The sequence below is a fragment of the Pan troglodytes genome, chromosome 10, assembly GCF_028858775.2.
Source record: "Pan troglodytes isolate AG18354 chromosome 10, NHGRI_mPanTro3-v2.0_pri, whole genome shotgun sequence".
In the NCBI taxonomy this organism is placed as follows: domain Eukaryota; kingdom Metazoa; phylum Chordata; class Mammalia; order Primates; family Hominidae; genus Pan; species Pan troglodytes.
Window position 1 is genome coordinate 24,524,244 of NC_072408.2, and position 4,792 is coordinate 24,529,035.

The window sequence follows — 4,792 nt, forward strand, 5'->3', positions numbered from 1 at the left end:
ATATAGTAAAAGATCAGTGGTTTCCAGGAGTGAGGAGAGAGAAAGGAATGAATAGGTAGAGCACAGATTATTTTTAGGGAATTCAACTCTTCTGTATGATACTATAATGGCAGATATGTCATTATACATTTCAAAAGACTTGTAGAATCAAGAATACATCAAGAATAGACACTAGGCCGGGTGTGTTGGCTCACTCCTGTAAACCCAGCACTTTGGGAGGGCAAGGTGGGTGGATCACCTGAGGTCAGGAGTTCAAGACCAGCCTGGCCAACATAGTGAAACCCTGTCTCTACTGAAAAATACAAAAATTAGCCAGGTGTGGTTGCGTGGGCCCATAGTCCCATCTGCTCAGGAGGCTGAGGCAGGAGAATCGCTTGAACCTGGAAGGCGGAGGTTGCAGTGAACCCAGATCGTGCCGCTGCACTCTAGCCTGGGCGACAAAGCGAGACTCTGCCTCAAAAAACAAAAAAGAATGGACACTAATGTAAACTATGGACTTTGAGTGACAATGATGCATCAATATAGGTTCATTCGTTGTAAAAAAATGTACACACTGGGATGTGGGATGTCGATAGTGGGGGAGGCTGTGCATATGTGGGGATATATGGAACTCTCTGCACCTTCAACTCAATTTTGTTGTAATTGTAAAAAGCTCTAAAATAGTCTATTTAAAAGTTACTGTAGTTTGTACTAGGCAACTAATAGTTTTTATAAGGAAAATAAATACTTTCAAATACATTTAAGAGAAAATATTTGGCAATTTGTTAATTGAGCTGAATAAAGAGAGAAAAGATTGTGGAAAAACACTCCACCTCTGACTTGAACTAGGGGCTAGGGGAAAATGCTATTCATTGACAAGAGGAACATAGAAGTAAAAACACACTTCAAGTAGAGATGATGTGTTAAGCTTTGATATATGATTTCATGGTTCATGAGACATTCGATTGAAGTAGGATTTTTAGCTAGAGCTCAGACACAATTGAGCTGGAGTTATATAGAGATTGTATAATCTGTAGACAGACACACTTGAAAACTGGGGTGGAGTCAAAATAAACTAAAACAGGGTCCTTAAAATATCAAAATTAAAGAAAATTTTACAAAAATATACAAAGTAGCCAGAAAGGTCAGAGAAAATCCATTTGTCATATACCAGGATTCAGGATAAATTCATAATATGGCATAGTATGGATCAGGGATGAAGGAAAGTAACTTAAGTTGATAGAAAAGGCAAGTTTTCTCTGACCCTCTTCTTGTCTTAAAATATGAGTTTGGCTTCATTGGAAAAAAAAAACATATCTTGCTATTTTTTTAAGCAAAATGGTAAAGCAGGAATGGGTAAGTGGGTTATGCCAGGCTTTTTGACTTGGGATGCTAGCTGTTTACAGAATTTGTCCAGGAATATCAGCTCTCTCGCACCTAGAGACTTTGCGGCCAATGGGAGGCTGAAGTCTCCTTCTCCTAAGAAAGGAAGTGACTGCTCCAATGCAAAGCTGAGTGTGAAGACATTCCCTCCTGTTGCCAAAAAGAAAGCAGCCAATTCTCTATCCTCTGCCCAATTCTGCTGGCCCATTTTCTAGGAAACTCACAGTAACCACCCGAAGACATTTGCAGACAATTCTACTCTTCCACCACAAGATAGGTTCTCAAAAACAAAGGAAAGGGCATGTTAAGAAGGGGGAAGTGGTTAACATTGTTGTATGCTGCTAAAGACTGAATTAAGAAAGTACTGAAATGTGTATATTGGATGTAGCCACAGGACCTCCTTAGGGATTCTGGTGAGAATATTTTCAGTTGAATGATGGGGAAAGAAGCTAGACTGCAGTTGTTGGTGAGTATACCATTTCTCTCTTTTTGAAATAATTTCTTCCCTTGTCTTCAGATATCACCTTTTATGATTTTACTCCTTCACAGCCTCCTTTTCTGGATACTCACCTTTGCAATCCATTTATTTGGAGTATCTCTGGCGCAATTCTTGAAGCTTCGGTCTATACTCACTTATTTGATTATCCAGTATTAAGGGGCAAAATACCATATATAGATGGCTCCAGCAATGACCCAACAACTATCTCTTTTATATAAATAATAACAATCTCTTTTAACGTAAATAATGAACAATTCAAATTTAATATGTCCAAAAGCAAACTCCTACCTTTTCCACCCACATCTATTCCTCCAGGACTCTTCTCAATCTCAATTAATGTCAACTTAATCTTCCTAGGCATTAAGACGAAAAATATTGAAACCATCCCTGACTATTTTATTTGTTTCATACCCACATCTAATTTAGCAAGGAATCCTGCTGGCTTTTACTTCAAAGTATTTTTACCACTAATGCCCTCCCCAGCCAGCTTAAGTTTCTTACTTTATTTCTTACTCATTTTCAACTTTTGCTTTCTTTAGTCTAGTCACACTGATGACTTCAGTGTTTCTTGAACAAATAAGGGATATTCCCAGTTTACAACTGTTGAAATAACATTTTCTTTTGTCGGGTATCATTCCAGGCAAAGTCACATGACTTGCTTCTTCATCTTATTCATCTGTTTGTTTAGATGTATATTCTTTGTAAGGGCTATCAAAACCACCCTGTTTCAAATTACATCCTCCTGCATGGACATTTTTTACTTTATGTACTCAGGTTTAATTTTTCTTTTCTTTTTTTTTTTATTTTTTGTGTGAGATGGAGTTTTGCTCTTGTTGCCCAGGCTGGAGGGTAATGGCACGATCTCGGCTCACCACAACCTCCACCTCCCAGGTTCAAGTGATTCTCCTGTCTCAGCCTCCGGAGTAGCTGGGATTACAGGCATGCACCACCACACCCGGCTAATTTTTGTATTTTTAGTAGAGTCAGTGTTTCTCCATGTTGGTCAGGCTGGTCTCAAACTCCCAACCTCAGGTGATCCATCCGCCTCGGCCCCCAAAGTGCTGGGATTACAGGCGTGAGCCACCACACCTGGCCTAATTTCTCTTTTCTTCTGTATTCATCAACCTCCCACCTGCTATATTATTTATTTAAATTATGATCTGGTTGTCCTTACTAAAATGTAAGCTCCATGAGGAAAGGGCTTTTAAGCCAGTTTTGCTCACTGCTGTATCAACAGTACCTAGAAGAATGCCTAGCACATGCCTGTCTTTAAATATATAATTTCTCCATAAATGAATAAAGTCATTACTGTCATACATGATCTCATTAATACTCAGAAAACTTAGAAAGTTTTATGTTACATATTATGTAACTGCAGAATTAGTGGTATCTTTTTCTAGACTGGATAAAAGTTTGGATTCATGTAGCAAGTACAGCAGGCAAAAAGTATGCATACAGATATCTTTATATATATCTATGCTATTTGTAATAATAAAAAATTAAACAGAAGTATCTAAAAATTTCATCAGTAGATGATCTGCTAAATAAGTTTAGTAGCCCAAATACTTTATATAGAAAGCAAATTAATTTTTTGCTTAATATGAACTAAACATATTATATCACTGTGTAAGAAGAATAGTTGTAACATAAAAAGTATGATTGCGGGCATCCGGTGCCATGGAGGAGTACGCTCGGGAGCCTTGCCCATGGTGAATTGTGGATGATTGCTGTGGAGCGTTCACTATGGGTGTCATTGGTGGCAGAGTCTTCCAGGCCATCAAGAGTTTCCGCAATGACCCTGTTGGAATTCGGCACCAGTTGAGAGGTAGTGCCAACACTGTGAGGATCCGAGTTCCCCAGATTAGAGGTAGCTTCGCAGTGTTGGGGGGCCTGTTCTCCACCATCGACTGTGGCCTGGTGCGGCTTTAGGGCAAGGAGGATCCCTGGAAATCTATTACCAGTGGAGCATTGACTGGGGCTGTGCTGGTAGCCTGCAGTGGCCCACTGGCCATGGTGGGCTCAGCGATGATGGGGGGCATCCTGTTGGCCATCATTGAGGGCGTTGGCATCCTCCTCACTCGCTACACGGCCCAGCAGTTCCAAAATGTGCCCTTGTTGCTGGAGGACCCCAGCCAGCTGCCCCCTAAGGATGGCACCCCGGCCCCAGGCTATCCCAGCTATTAGTACCACTGAGGAAGCCAGTGCCACCATGGGAGCTGCTTCTGGGTTTTCTTCCCGATAATCTACCTCGAAGGAAGGGCTAGCTCCTAGTTAGCCCTGGGACCCTCCAGAGAGGGCTTCTACTCTGCTCCCTAGTCCCAGGCTGGGGGTGGGGCACTGCAGCTGCCCTGACAGATGGGTCCCCTTTTTCTCTCTCGGGGCACCCCAGCCCTACATTCCCATGTATCAAATTCTCACCCCAGCTCCTTTGTGTGGCACTCTGATGTATATTTAAAGCCCATTTTAAATGCCAAAAAAAAAATATGATCGCATTTGGAAAATACATACAACTCTTTGCACACAATATGTCTATAAGTGTATGGGTGCATGTTTACATGGAAAGGTGACCAAAAATTATGTAAAATTAAGAATATTAAATATTTACCTCTAGAGTTTGAGGTCACTGTATTGAAAGGGAACTCTTCTGGCATGTTTGATTGTTTATATTTTACACTAAAAATCTTTCATGTTTTGTAATAAAAAGTAGATAAAGAATATTCGGAATGACATAAAATAAAAGTTAAGATAAGAAAAGAGATGAGCAGTATTCAAACAGCAAACAGGAACAATGAGAAAGAAAAATAAATAAAGTGAAACAAGGTAAATAAGCCAAAACTATTTGCCAAGATGTAGGTTAAGAAGTTTCTTTTTTCAAATTCAAATCAATAATTTTGAGAGGGACTATTCTACATATAGTTAATGAAATCTTTA

General features: G+C 40.0%; 1 pseudogene; it reads left to right on the forward strand.

Annotated features, from left to right (window-relative positions):
• Window positions 1-3,538: 3,538 nt before the first annotated feature.
• LOC100615182 (mitochondrial import inner membrane translocase subunit Tim17-B-like) lies at window positions 3,539-4,178 on the forward strand (annotated as a pseudogene).
• Window positions 4,179-4,792: the final 614 nt, after the last annotated feature.